This window comes from Papilio xuthus, unplaced genomic scaffold (genome assembly GCF_000836235.2).
Source record: "Papilio xuthus unplaced genomic scaffold, Pxut_1.1 DF826945.1, whole genome shotgun sequence".
Taxonomy (NCBI): Eukaryota; Metazoa; Arthropoda; class Insecta; order Lepidoptera; family Papilionidae; genus Papilio; species Papilio xuthus.
Window position 1 is genome coordinate 1,707,601 of NW_013531704.1, and position 16,606 is coordinate 1,724,206.

General features: G+C 33.1%; 1 protein-coding gene across 5 annotated transcripts in view; it reads left to right on the forward strand.

Annotated features, from left to right (window-relative positions):
• Positions 1-16,606, forward strand: part of LOC106121187 (tyrosine-protein phosphatase Lar) — a 265,949-nt gene that overhangs the window by 35,739 nt on the left and 213,604 nt on the right. The gene's annotated exons all lie outside the window — the stretch shown is intronic.

Sequence of the window (16,606 nt, forward strand, 5' to 3'; positions counted from 1 at the left end):
CGATCGCAGTTCTACGAAAGACCAAAATGTAGGCCGCGTTGAATTTTTATTTCGCTTCATTTTACGCACTCTTCCAAGAATTGCTTTTAGTTTGTGGACGTTTGGTAATTTAGCGTAGGTCTATTTATCGATGTTACTATTGGGCTGAAACAGGTTGGTGCTAATTACAAAGTACATAACAAACAAACCAGCATTATAGTAATTATTGTTTCATTTTCGTTTGTGATACAAAATTATTAAAGTCTTAATTTAAAACCTTTTAAAAATAAGGTCTGATTATTATATTCTTTTTTACTTAAATCATTGAGTAATAAGGCTGACGTCATCCTTCGCAGCTGCGACCACACAGCGACATTTTATCGCTCCAGGGTTGCACACTGGTCCCATCTCGGGGGTATAGTGGGAAATATATTTTATGAATGCCAACCCTACATGTGAAATTACCTAGTATATTATTTGTAACCAATGTAATTAATTTCAACGTCAATTTAGTATTTTTCTGACCCTAAAACAATTTTTAAACATTAAAAATTTATGTGAATTAATGTGATGGACTTTTTCGGTACAATAATTGTTGTATAAACAATCGTTAAGTGAAGTCGTCATTCGAATTAAAGTAATAGTTGGCGAAAGCAATTAACACGTACGCGTGCGAACACTGACGAAAAATTCCAATTAATTAATGCAGTGTTATCTACAAGTGTTGTGGACACGCGACCGCTTCGACTCCTCGCAGACACATTACTGAGTGCGTAGGGAATACAACCCTTAATTTGTTAATGTACAATTTATAGTACAGATTTATGAAATTAATACTATCGCCCCTTTGTTGGTAAATATTATTATATGTCAAAAATCACAACCAAAGAGCTAAAGATGAAAGAATTTTTTTTAATCTATTCTTTGTTTTGTTTCTGCTTGCTTTTTGATTTTTTATTCTACAGATATAGTTAGTTTTACCTTCTTGTTATGATTTGAGCTTGATATTATTGGAAAACTACAAATAAATTCCATTTAACTACCAAAAACATTTAGAAATAATAGAGCTCTTATACCCAAATTGTTTTAAGGAAAATATCTACCCTAAAAAAGCTCTGTTGCAAACAAAATCAATGTTGTCCATATCAGTCGTGTCGTAAGTAGATCTCGTAAAATTGGCAACGACAACGAAGACAAAGTCGATAACAAAGTTAGGCAGAATGCGTGCGTCTTTGGTGTTTAGGGACACGAATGGAGGAAACAACGTGTATGTTTGATGACAAAAATCTACTCGCAATGAAATTACTTAATGTGACAAGGACGTTGGGACATCTCTTAATGTGTCACAGAATAAATAGACAATATTGTAGCTGGATGGTAATATGCTTTTTTTTCTGTTTGACCTTCATCGACTATCACCAATCCACACCACCTTTTTCAAGGAACAATGTCCGAAACATCAATCTGAATGTGAGGACATTTTCTGTCAATTTATTTCACGTACTTTTAAGGTACGATTACTTTTGCAGAGCACGGAACCATATTCCCATAAATAACGCATTATGTAGCCTAACAAATATTACGATACGACTTTATCTTGTCAGCTCGGCCGTCAATAAGCAAATGGGATACGTGTTTGTATCGTGTCCGATATATTGTTTCCACACTCTCTGACTGCGTACAAAGCCGCAATACACTGACTTTTAGTGAAACGGTCGACTGGACAACTAAACCATTACCAAGCGAAAAACACCAAGCTAAATGACAACGTTTTTTTGCAGTAAGTAAAGGATTGTTTGTCATTTCAAATTATTACAAAGCTATCAATAAAAAAAATTATTGAAATTTGATGGATTGTATGAATTGTTATTAGCTTTTAGATGGCGATGACCCTGACTGTTTTAGCTGCTAAGCTATGCACGGATCGTTGACATTTTTATCTTTCATTGCGAAAACTCGTCGCTCGCAAATAACAGGTTGTCAAACATGTCAAGATTGTCGCGAAGAAGTCGCCGTGATTTTAAAGGTGGCGGAGCAATGCAGTGTATACATCTAGTCTCTATGCCTGTAATGACTGAATGGGCAACTCGCGTCGACGATTCAACTTTGAGTGTATGGAGCGCTCGCAATGTTAGTTTTGGAAATTTACGTTGCCTTGTGTGCGAAGGGGCTTTAGTTGCGCAGTATACATCATACACCAAATTGTCTAATACTCGTAATATTCAAAATTTTAGGGTTTCTTTTATAGCTGTTGAAGTTAAAGTTGAAATAGATAATTTGACTGAGTAGATAAAGTCCCCAAAGCATAGAAACATTAAAGAGAGTGCAACTATATTTCAAGCTGCAAAATGAATAAACTTCACGCTTTATGTTGGTTGCATGTTTTTATGTTCTTTGATGTTTATTATAAATCTAAAGACAAAAGTAAAAAATATATATACCTTTTTTATTTCATAATTCAATAGATTTTTTGATGATTTTGTAAAAGGAGAAAGTAAAATATAAAATTTAAAGTAGATAAAACATTTTCTTTTAGCTTTAATTTAGTTTTAACTGTTTGTTCCAGAAATTTCCAGAGAATATGAATAGTTTTAAAAACAAAAGTAGTCGAAGTAAAGCAATTAACTTTGAAAATCAAAAACTGTCTCCATTAGAATATCTAGGTAGGCAATAACCATATGGTCATAGTTAAATAGTCCAGCGTTATCGTACTGACGTCATATATGTCGTCATCACACGCAGCCATGTTACCTCACGTTATGACGCAGTGACGTGCAGCGTGACAGACAATTATAGCGTGCAATCGGCGTCATTGTCTTATTAATGCATGTCACTTACTCGGACAATATGCAAAGGTCACAATATGCTTGATAAAGTACATATTGAACATTAGCTATTACCCAAGATTCCGTACGCGTGGAATTAGAAAAATAACTTAGTAGACTATATGTACTTCCAGACTATGTTCTACATCTGTGCCAAATTTCATCGAGATCCGTTAAGCCGTTCTAGAGATACCTTCTAATAATTCATCCATCTAAACTACGGCATTTGTAATATTAGTAAGATATACAGTTTATCTATTTATATATAATAGAAATCTCTAACTACCGAATATACAGCAATTGGTTATTTAAGTAATTATGAATTCATGGGAAATGAAAAGAAAATTGCAATAGATTTAATATGAAGTAAAGTTATATTGTTCGTCCTATGTTGTCGATAATGTAGTGTTTCTTGAGGTTTTTAAGCAACATAAAGCTAGTGGACACTGGCAAAATTTTGTTTAGAGGGCAATTTATCGCATATGTTATTGCAGGGATACTAAAATAATTGTAGAATCAAATGATAGAAACTGGACTTAGTTCTAAAATATAAGAGACGGTTAAAGCTTGAATAGGCTTAATATGTTTAATTACAATTGTAATAAAAAAGATCACGGAAGTATGGTAAAACTCTATGCGATTAAGTCAATAGGGTTTATAAAACTCGCAATGTTATTATTTTGTTAATACTACTGTTGTGTTTTGTTTGAAAATATTTGTGAACAAAAGTTGTGATTCCTACGGTTGTCGTAGCCCTATTCAGTACGGATGTTATCTTATTTGTACAAGAGACCGTAGCAAAAACTTTAATCTGATAACATACGGACAATACGAGCTTTGCGCAATCGTACCGCTTGTCAGCTGCAACTGTGAGAATTGGTCCTTCGAGCAAGATTCGCGTGCACAAGTCTTGTTTTTTTTACTTTGTCTAATATGTTAATTAAAACTTGTTACCTGCTACACTACATTTATGTCGTTTCAGTATATGATAATAATATTTGGTTTTATCTTTTCTTTATTTGTACTAAAAATGTGTACTCATTTTCTAGTTCAAAATTGATACATTAAAAAAATATGATATGGTTATATTGGAGTAAATTAACTCACCACGATTTAACGGCGATATCAATCAGTGCGAACCTCTGTTAAGTTTTATAGTTTAGCTTTGTGAGAAATCGTGAATCTTATTCTAGTTCACTGCGGGAAATTGCTCGCTAAAGTTTGCTAATTTATAGCGTATTTGTTCTTCGGAGTGTAGTAAATGATTCAATGTATTTGCCGCACCGTCTATGATTCGATTAATTGTAAAGTCAGTTTTGTTCAATTTATACTATTTTCGTCATTTTGTAATATAACGGCAGTATGACTTATTTTTACAATATAGGGGTAAAATTATACAACCATCACAGAACATCCACCTGCTTTTATTTTGTACACGTGGGTTAGTAATAAGGATTTTAATACAGCTAGATGATGTTTAGTTAAACATGTGTTTATAACTTTTGACCGCCGGTGATTGATATTATGGACTTCAAATCGATATATGTAGGACTTAAATATTTCCACATAAGCTGTATAAGAGTCCTGTTACAACAGTCGGTGGTCACAAACTGTCCGTCTGTCGCCGCCGTCCATTACCGTGATGAGGCACGCGCTGGACACCTTTGTACCTGTGTTGCCTGAAAACTCGATGCTCGGAGCTGTCGAGCTTTTACGTATAATTTGTCCGATGTTATCGCGTGTATCAAGTGATTGTCGCACATTGTATGAACAAGTATTGTCGCTTGTTATGTGTATACAGGATGTATCCAACTTGAAACATAATGCTTGTTCCATTACAATGTTCAGTTTTTATATATTTGTATTACATTACTGTAATTGAATTTCTAACTCGACGTTGGAATATTAGGATTTTTTCCTCGTGAAAATATTGTTATTGAATAAAGAGGCTCCATTATGCTCGTATTTGGTAGGTGAAAACGACCGGGCGTCGAGTGCGCACTTCAACTCCTTAACAACGTTACCGAGCGCCTCGGTTGTTTCAACAAATTGATACGAACCTTTGTGCTCATGATATGTGAGAAGGCTAACTAATGCTCTTATGTAAATAAGGCTCAAGTTACTGTTTAGCTAATGTACTCGTAAGGGTGTAACCGTAGACTTTTAAAACATTCATAAAAAATTATACGAATTCATATTGAAAAAAAAAAGCGGACAATAAAATGTTTATTCGTTCAAATGTAGTTGAATGCAATGTTCCGCTTTATAAGCCATAAACATGCAAAAGAGAATTGAATCGTAATAGCTGACATTAAATATGAACTATGTGAGTGTTCTCCGCATTCAGTTAGCGGCTTACATGCGATCGCTGTTAAATTGTACCAACAATATTTTAAACTTTGAAACAATTCATGACCTAATATTTTCAATAAGTTGAAAGCGCCATACTCCATGCAGCGGTATCGTAAGAAAAGATTTTCTAAAAACAAAACGAATATTGGTAGCCAGTTTACATAGTCTACAATTTTAATATTAAACCATTCTACCATCTCTAGTGTTTACTTCACCACGTCGTGTTAACAGAACAGCTAACACAATTTAAGTGAAGGCAATGCGTACGACACGCAGCGTCGCATCGCATTTACAAGTTAGTGACGCACGACTGCGTGCCGCGATCACGAACCGACGCCTAACGATGTGGCTGTACAACACAATCTATACATAAACATATGCATTTCTGCATATAGGTTGAGCTTAAAGACGTAAACCGATTAATTTTCTTGTTAATAGGTCAATTGAAACTGTCAAAAGGTAGAAAATTTTCCTGTTGGTAGTACTAGTGCATTTTTTTTATGTTATTCAAATGTTTATGGAAGGCGTATTCGTGAAAATTACTCAGAAGCTAAGTTCTGCGTGGATATATGTTTGTTAACTTATATTTAACCATATGAGATATACGTTTTTTACAGATATTTTGGTCTTAGAAACCCTCGGTTAATCAAATAAGAATTCTGTCTACCTGTATCAAAGTATGAAATTGTTTTTTTTTTAACAGTTATCTTAGTGACACATTTATTAATTTGTATAAATTTCGTTATATGAACTTTTATACAATTATTCGTAGGAAATTGGATTACAGTACGTCGTCGTCGTTGTAATAGTGCACGGAATGAGATTCGCCCTTTGTTTTAATTTGGGCGGGTGCTCACCGGGACAGGATATGACGTAATTACTTGTGATGACGGCAATCAACATGGCGAGTGTCGCACATGTAATTGTTGGAACGCACGCGATCTTTTGCAACGAAATTTTGTTGACACTTATATACTCCAAATACTCCATAAATGTTCAGTATGAACACATAATACATAATATTTTACTAGAATACTTTAAACATTATTTAAAAAATGTAAACGTACGGCTATATCTTCGATGGAAACTTCTGATTTTAAGATATTTTCACATTACATAGCGGCCGTTGTCTACGGTACTGTCTCGAAAAAGAAAATATTCTTTCTATAGACGTTGCGATAAAAATTTCATCTCTCGTTATGGGGACATGCATTCCCTATAGGATATGGGGACATAATACACTTTTCATCCCATTTCCAATGGATATATTAATATCCTTGCATTAATTGCGGCACTAGACACGTCAGATTACAGCAGTCGTAACAACGTTATCGCGTCACTCCGCACTGTCTCAACTAATGCAGTCGCTATAACGGGATTATAACAGACATGTATTGACATCAGACGAGTTGGGAGTTTACACAATTGAATGGTAACTCATACGTGAGAAGTGATGAGTTGTGAAACTATGAATCTGTAATTTTATAGAGTAGACACTATTAGCGATCATTTTTGATGAATCAGCTTTCCATTGCTGATTAATTTAATACTCCGTCCGCGCTGAATTAAAAAAAGCAAAATTAGTAGCCTATGTGTGCTTCCAGACTATATTCTATATGTATACCAAATTTCATCAAGATCCGTTCAGTCGTGCTCGTGATTCCTTGAAACAAACAATCTATCCATCCATCCATCTAAACATTCACATTTATAATATTAGTTAGATTAGTAGGATTTTCTATAGTACGTTACTGCCATGATTATTAGTTAAAGAGGTCGCATAGTTTAGATTTGTTATGTTAAATCAACACTAAGTGTGACCATTTAACGACTTGAGTGTAGCAGTCAGTGTCATTAAATAACATAAAATGAAACATTCTACCATAATTAACGCAAGTTAAAACTTTGAAATTTTGCAGGGAATATAAACAAAAATTTAGTATTACGTAATTAACATGGAATATCACGGCAAAAGTGTCGCATCACTGATACGATATCGTTATTGTATGTAAAAATACCAGTACATACAACGTTGTTGAAATAACTTATGAGTATAGAAAATTTTTGCCAACATTTTTTTGGTAAATTTTGAAACACGGAACACGTAATCGCGCTCGCATAAACATCGCACTTTGCAGCCAGCAAATAATATTACGATATAGTTTTATCTTCACGTACCGCGTGCCTATAAACAAACGAGATATACATCTGAGTTGTGCATTGCATGCGCCACGCCCCAACAATGAGGGTTGTATCGACATGTTTAATTGTTTTGTTAACGCCTTATGATGGAGTTTTAAACACAAGAATTGTAGAAACTATTTTTCGCGATGTTTTGTTTTCAGAATTATATTTGACGGGTTTTTAGAAAGTATCTTAAGTTTTGTAATATTTTAACAATAACCTTCGTAATAAAATATTTTCAAATGTCAAGGTTCTTTTTACCTCATCTATTGAACTTGTATAATACAAAAATCAACAAACAAAATTTTAACATGAATTCAACATAGCTCAATACAATATTAAAGCGGTCTATTTTATTAATGTAATCTTGTACTCGTGACAAAGCCGTGGGAACGGTAACATTGGGTCGATGTTATTAAAAATGTTTCGCTCCCATCGCGTCCCCTAATTTGACACCATCTTTCGCCTCTTTAAATATTCAAACTTAATCTCTTTTGCCGGTGAAGTTGACAAAAAAGCTTCGAGTAAGTGTCAGATTAAAATAACGAACACGGACACAAAATACAATTAGTTACCTCCTTATTTCGCTTAAGTTTGTATGAATTACATCTTGAATCTTATGCCCAATATTCCACAACAAACAGTGGTAGAGGTATATTTAAGATGGAAAAATATTTACTCCATTTCCAAATTGAAAATAATACTGATTCGATGTCTTAAGTAAGACGAGTCATCTGGGAATATCGATTTTTACTCCTAAATATAGCTTGCGATGGATGAAACGTCCGGCCTTTCAAAATAATCCATTGTCAACGATTTGTCTCCGTCAAAAGTGCTCAATTAAGGGCACTTAAATTTGAGACGATGGCGGATTAAATGCCTCCAATTAAAAATCTATGCCAGTTACTTTAATTATAAAAAAATATCCAACGCTTAGGAGAACGACCTTAAGATAGGTTCACACAAACCGCTTTTGAATATTTTATCTTTATGCCAATCATCATTTGAAATTAATGTTAAAATATGTTTGGTTATTTCACCGCCGCCAAAACATTAAATAAACGATGATACATACCATCGAATTATATTTATTTGCGCTGCGGTTTGTTTATTAATTTCTAGTTTAAATTGTGACTGTCGGTAATTGATTGTATAAAAAAACATTAAGAAAAAAAGAAAACATACTTCATAAAAAACATTCTATAACAAAATGCACTAAAAAGTAACTAAATAATGTCATGAATTCCGACGAAAGTAAAAGAGTTCTCTTCTTTCTTGTCTATACTGCATAATTTTTGTTATTTCGGAGTCGGTGTCGGCCGACGAAGATTTAACCATCTTTTTATATCTGTGTTGTCTTAATCCTAGTTGCGTTTAATTTCTTACCGAGGCCTAACTGACTCCAAATAACAATAATATTATTTTAACTTGGTATGTAACCCAAAGTCTAATTTTATATTTAATATTTCGAAAAAACTTATGAAGGAATATAAACTAGTATACTTTAAAGTACCGAGATTTAAGTAATACTGATAAAAGAGATTTCACAAATGTACTCACAGCTTTATACTTCGCCGTTTTTCCATTCCTGTTCTGATGGACTTAATTAATTTTTGACACGAATTCGTTATGTAAAGGGTCTGTGATGACCCTCTAATTTGTTTTATGATCGATTTGTGCTTAGGCTAAAATAATTCTCGCGTTAAATTGGAAAAATATATCTCTAAAGCCAAATTGATGTAAAAATTTTGATTAATTGTTAGATTTTATTTTTTTTATTTAAAAATAGGTCACAGTACTCAAAAAGTTTAGTGCATTCGATTTCCATAAATGTGATATAGTGGTGCCAATGTGTTTTTTTAATTAAGTAGAAGTCTAGGTTAAGTCTGTTTTCTTTGTGAACGATGTATAAAAAAGTAGAAATACGCCCCAAAATTAAAGGAAGCCATTGATCGTTTAGTTTAATTTCTAAGCAATTATCTATGTATGTTGAAATATTGATATTAAACACGATAAGTATCTCGAAGATTGTTATCAGGAAAATACATTGAGTATGTAGAACTAAGGTACCCGAAGTGAACATCGTCTAAGTCAGTCCATTAAGCAAATTAAAGCAATAGCTCTTAGGCTGTATAAACCATTCAGTGACCGCTTTTAATTACGGACTTTAATAAAACATTGTAGAAAATACTTAGAAATGATTGGAAGTTGTTACCACTAATAACTACTATAAATTTAATGTTAAAGTCTAAGCTTGTATATAATTATCATATGTATTTTATTTATATGTTAATTTGATTAATCAATAAATTTAAGGACAGATTCTTCTTACAGATAATAGAACTAACGATGGTGTTCTTTCATTTTGCTTCTTTAAAACAATAGTGCGTAAGAATGAATTGATAAAAATCAGTGTTTATATTTCATACGAAGGAATTTGTTGTTAAATCATTAGTGCATCTAGACAATTTAAAGTCGCATACGGGCTTACGTTTGAGTGGGCAACAAGCGCGGTGTTGCGGTCGAGCGTGAGGTTACAAATTGAACCCACCTCTTTGTTTAATGACACAGCAAGGATTTCGGTTTTCACTATTGTTTGTCGTTTTCAATTACAGTTTAAATAGTACTGAGCACACCTCGGGATGTTACGTTGTGTAATTTATTATAAAATCGGTTTTTTTTTAATGATCCACGTTTTGTTGTTAAATATCCAGACTATAAGTTTATATGAAATCATTACAAGTTTATGTCCCATTTAAAATTTCAGATATAAATAACCCGTATCATAGACAACAAAGAGATTTTGTTTTACCAAACAGATGTGATTCAAAAGTTTTGTCGTCGCAAAAAGTTGCTTTCATGAAATCCGTTGAAAGTGGCGACGTCCGTTGCACTGGTCGTTTTTCCCTCGCGGACAAGTGAGCCAGCGCAGACATCGCTCCGGCACGCCCTCTCGCGGTCCATAAATCACCCTGATTTATGAACCGAGAGGGACAGGACCGCGCCTAATCATATCGTTGGCGTCAAAGGTGACCGAATCCGTAGGGGATGTTTGGATTCCTTTTTTAAAGAATCTATTATTATGATGGGTTATGCCAACGTTAGATATTTAAACACATACGTAAATTGTACATAACAAGCGTAAATAAAAATATTCCAAAGTCAGTTGTATATTGAAAATTTATCGTGATTCGATTAACCAGCATTTGTCTAAGAAATAACAAATATTGTTTTTTTACCTTAACTCCGTTAGAATTATCGTGTTTTTATATTTTGAATGTCTCAAATTCATCGGAAACTATAGCAATCTTAATGCATCTTAGGAACCATTTTTCGATTTCTAAATCTCAATGGCCCTCCGCGATTAAAGTTTACATCTTTTTAAACTGGTTTTTGTTTATTAAAAAGAAAATAAATTGTACAAGGTAGACGTCCTTTTCATCTGTAGAAATATCGATTTAATATAGAATGATTTCAAAGCTTTGTGTGTTATACATCGTCTTTCTTGAAATATATTATTTCAAAGGAATAGAAATTTCAACCACTCGGCAAGATATAGAAAGAGTACGATTAAATGTTTACAAATGAGATTGGTTTGTGCAAAATATTATAAGAAATTCTGATGAAATTTCTACTAAAGCTTGACAATGCAAAGTAAATTTGTAGAAAAAATAAAAAAGTAAATAATACAAAAGTTTTAATTTTAAAGCAATCGTAGTAACCGTTGTATGTTTAGGTCTGGTCAATCGATAATACCAAGTCCTCAAATATAGTCAAACAAGCTTATTTGGTATGCTAGATGAGTTATGCTATCACAATTAGTTTTGTCCAAAAATATGTAAAACGTGTTTAAACATAGAAAATAAAAAAAAAAACATTACTGGGCAGTTACAGTACGACACAGATTTTGACACGTTTTTGACATTGCCAGGGGGCGCTAGTGAACTTCATAGTTTAGTTCAACTTATACCCGGGACAGATAACTTTATCGATCTATACGTTTATCAAATGTCAATTTGTTTAGCACTAGGGGACGCTATAGTTTCAATATTGCGTTCATACAATATATTTAAAAGTTATTCACGCTCACATTGAAATGAGTCATACTGAAGTTTTGACATTCACGAAACAAGCCAAATTGGAATGTGCAAAATATTAGTCTGGCTGAAATTATTTCAGCCGCACTGACTGCTAAAAATATTGATGAACATAAAACTATAGCAGGAACGACGAATATCAAGTTTTAAATTACAGAACAAAGTTATATGTCAAATGGAAACTATTAATTGATATATTTTGACCTTTGTTAATTCAAAATACAATTTTTCTTTTCATAAAAATGCAATTACAAACGCATTTTATTAAAAAATAATATGTTGTTTTGAAATTCTTGTTTTAACTTTTTATGTTACGGCTTTAGTAAAAATGACAGTGCTCTGTGATGCTGTTGGTATATTAATCGTTTGCAATACATCCCGCGGTTCCTCTAAACCCTTGTGTCAACGCAACTAATAAAACAATGTAACGGCAGGTACTAATGATGGAGAATTTCGCCGTTTGAGTTTTGATTTACGCAAATCCTGAGATTTATATGACGGTCCGTTCGACCCAGCGACGCGATGACATAAATAAACTGGCGCAACACGGCTCACTCGTCCCGCGCCTCTCGTCACGCGTGAATCACTAAACATGTCACGCATGGGATTAATTTGACACATGCCTTTAGTGATTTATAACAATTACAATGGTTTTTGTAATGCAATTTTCATGTCATTTGTCAGTATGCTTCACTAATGACTGCGGCACATTGCTATGTGTGTTCTGATCGCTTTAAAGTTTTAAAGTTCAGCTTATAAAGGCAAAAAAGATGAAACAAATAGACAAGTCAATGAGGTATATTTGTTATCACAGACTCTATTTTATGTTTTATGTTTTGTTATGAGGAATGTGACAATAAATATAAAAACTATAACCTGTCCCGTGAAGCGGTGTAAATTATGCATCGATAATTTTCTGACACGGTATTGGGAAGAGCCTTTCAGTGTAACAATGCAGCGGTTGCATGCATTAAACCTTTGCCGTAGACTAAAAATGAAATTTTAACATATATTTATGGATTAATATGGTTGTTGTGGATACCGATATGGGTTTCTTTTTCTTATGATATTGAGTATGTTACGTAACCTCTTTGTTAATGCGTCCTTTTGGTGCGTTATTGGCTTTGTTGGTATTGCCATTAACATAGCTGGGAAGTATTATGGTATACTAATTTTACTGTTTGAGGTAAGAATATAATAACTGCTACTGATGTTCTCTATTCAATAGATTGTAATAACGGTTGCATTTGTTATGTTATTCTAATCTTCCTTTGACTAAAAATAATATTATATGACCATTTGTTTCTTACCGATAGCAGCTCAAAGCTAACGTCGATCAATTTCTCAACGTTTAGTCCATCTCCAATTAGTCGTGAACAAAATTTAACGAGGCAATCCATTATCAGTTTGCACCGACCTCTCGGATCCAATGATGGCACCCATTAAAACGGGATTCAATTATAATCTAGAAATTAGATCATTTATAACGAACAAGAACAAATTGTTGGCAGTTTTCGTTGCTCGCTGATGTATAGCTTCCTATTAACTTGATCCATGTCGGCATAATTTCGGTACGTCTGAAGCGATGGAAACTTGACTCCGGAACTTTCCACAGGTTTGTATGTTTGTACGGTCTTGAGTTGTACGACTTCGACTCACTTTTCAATTTGTTTCAATGTCAGACATCAGGACTGCTTTTACGTTGAAATTGTTTGTTCTTTAATTCCATTTTATAGAATCTTTTTTGATTTTTGACCTGGAGTAAAAAAAAAGCAGTATTAGAAAGAAGAAACCGTCTGTTTACTCAAAATACAGAAGATAAGATATTTATAATGATTATTAAAACTACTTCTACGTTTGTAAAGTACATTTACAGTTAACTTTAAAGAAAAACACTCTACTATATATTATTGGCGTGGCATAAGAATTAATCGCGAAGAGTTTATGCCATTAAAACACGCGATTGTCTAGTTATATCATTTTCACAGTATGTTTTTTACGACCGTGTTTACTTTTAATTTAGGCTGGAGAGTTTACATTGGCGTGGTTTATGGAGCTACATATTTTTATGTTTTGAATACAACGCAATTGAGTAAAGACCTCGAAAAGTCTTTGAATGATTTGTAGCCTATGTGAATTTGTTTTCAAGTACTCGTATTGTTATGTTGCTGATTAGTGTTTTATAAAAGTTTTCTATGCTCTAGCCACGAAGTTTAGACATATCCTTTTCTTCTGACTATTGTGTTGTGGTATTTTTCAAGCCGGTAATGATTATTAAGGTCACTTTTATGAAAATTACCATCGCGAACGTTGGTCTAAACGAGAAGTAGATATTCACATGTTTTGAAAGTTTAAGAAAACAAAAATGTTCAGTTATAAGTTGTCACGATTATTAGCGACAAAAAAAATATTACTCATCCGCGATATTGCTAAAGTAAAAGTTTCTCGAATTTATATAAAATTCAAACTTGTTCACTTCAACTTCACCCACAAGACAACGACAGAGAAAAAAAGTAATTTCCGACTTTCTTTCCTTTTAAAGTCCGTTTTCAATAAAATAAAGACAAGTGGTATTCTTTCTTGGCGATATTTGTTTTTAAGCGCTCCCAGAGTTATCAACAATTGCATGTTTCTTTTTCTAATATTATTAAGTGCTTCTTTGTGTTATATGTAATGGTGCGCCTTTCTTAATTCAATTTTGTACAAGATCCTTTAAAGTTTTCCTTTGTGCCCATATTACGATTTAAATTAAATCATGATTAATGTTTTTATTTATATTTAATAAATCACTTTAACCTAAGCTTTCATTGATATGTCATAAAGAATGTTTGTTCGTTCTTTTCAATGGGAATATTTTAGTCTCTATAATTTTAATGTGGGTTAGATTAGATGTTTGAACTTTAGTGACTTTTTTAATTTAATTTTAATTATAAAAATACGTTCATTGCATTGTCATTGTAAAGGCATATTTCCCCAAAAGGGGAGCCATGATTGCGAATCAACACGCTTCCCGTATAAGTCAGCAATTAATTCATAATAACGCTGTTCGCCAGATTGGCAGTCGCGTCCGACACTACATCATGGTTATAACCGAAGCGTCAAATAGCGGCGGCTCTATCGATGTCATTGCTGTTAAGTGCCTCGTAGCCACACGCTTCCCTGTGACCCAAATTGATTGACTCGGTGTTCTAGTTGACGATCTATGCATCTTGTCAAATGGATTTCCGGACGTTACTGTCATTCTGAGGTCGAATACTATTTTTTTTAGTTTTCAGCCCTTTACCTTAGCCATGATAATTTTAACAATCTTTTGTTACCTACTCATCACCAGACATAATAATAAACAATTAGCAAGATGAAGAAACATATATATCTAGTATATTATTTTTGTATAAAATACAAAAGAAAATGTTATGCTTCCCAAAATGACGAAGAATACGACGTCAATGGCGTATCGTTCGTCGCTCGTTAATTTCTGTGAATATTTTTGTTTAATGTACTTTTCTTGTTACGTATCCCGAGTACAGTCGACAACAATAACACTTGTGACGTTCGCTCGAGATTTATCAGCTAATGAACTGTTAAATCTTAATTTGAAACGGGAACAGTTTGTCGCAAGTTGTGTTAAAAGTTTAATGAGAGCGCGTCGACTTTGAAGTTTTGTGTTGAGATTTATACGGCAATTATCAGCTCCTGTTGAATTTGTATTTTATTTATGTATAGTCATGGTCGTTTATTTCCTACCCGTTTTAATTAGATAGTAAACTGTTCATAGCAACATACATAAATGGTAAATTATAAGTAAATTGTAGAAGATTGCGAACTTCTTTAACTGTAAATAAAATGAACAAAAACCTTGTCCGTAATAAAATAAAAAAAATGGTAACATTTCTCTGAAATACAATGGTCTAACTTTGAGCGGCATCAACTGAATAATAAAAATGAACGTTAATATTTCATTGCTTGATAGTTAATAATTAATTAAATAATTCGTGAATTGTAAAATATACGTTTTTGTATTGGTTCGTTGATAAAATAAATACGCAGACTGGCTCAGTCGAATGTGAAATGAATTCGACGAAGTTTCTGTTAAAACGTTTCGATTTTATAGCTGGCTGAAAATTTATTGTACGCACACCATGCTCAAAAATGTTTTGTTTTGCGTATGTAGAACTCTGATGATGGTTTTATGCTTTTTTGTCGAAACTTTCGTACTCAAGGACTTTAATGAATTTAAATATAATATGTCAATTTTAGTATTATTTGCTTATTTGAGCTTCTAGCGAAAAAACTTTGTATTGATTTATTGTGATAAGGAATGAATAGCAGGTGACAAGGAATACTTTAATTATCAGTGTGGAAGGGTACACCGGTAGAAGTAGGCCTAGGAAGAGATAATAGATTACGTTAAAGGTGATATGATCAAGAAAGAAATGAATGAGATGACTGAAGATAGATCTATGTTGCACTAAAACTTGGTGCGCCGACCTTACACGAGTGGGATAAAGGTTAAGGAAATGATGACTGATTCTTTTACTTATCTTCGTAATGTAATCACAAAGTTTATGAAAATATAAAAATATTTGATATGAATGTATTACAGAAATATCTTTCGAGTTTTCACAATGACGTGTCGAAGCGACAACGAGCGGCTATGGGGAGGTATGGCGGGCTATCGCGACTTATCTGAAAGGGACAAATAGCCCGCGGGAGCGACCCGGATGAAAGGGACTTTCACTTAACAGGGACGTGCTAACTCTACTTCGATTATGTGTTTGAGCTTAACCAAGTGAATGTTATTTTCACTCATATTCTCTTATCATAATATTTTTTTATTTTGTAGAAAATTTGAATTTTATTCCCTTTCAGGGTATAGATGTTTTGATATAGATTTAGCAAAAAATGAATGGCTTTTTCGCAGTTGTTTTGATTGTAAAATAAAGGTTTTGTAAGGACTAGAATAATAAATGTTTTCTTTATTCTTTCTTTTGAGGGATACCAGAGAAATTTGATTACTTATCCTTATTATTTGGAACTGAATCATAATTTCATTTATAACTAATAAATTTAACATTATCGGGTTTTTATATCTATCATAAGAGAACAAGTTAACATAAGTATGAAAAATATTATCTTCGGTTAATATAATTTACAGGTAACAGATACCGA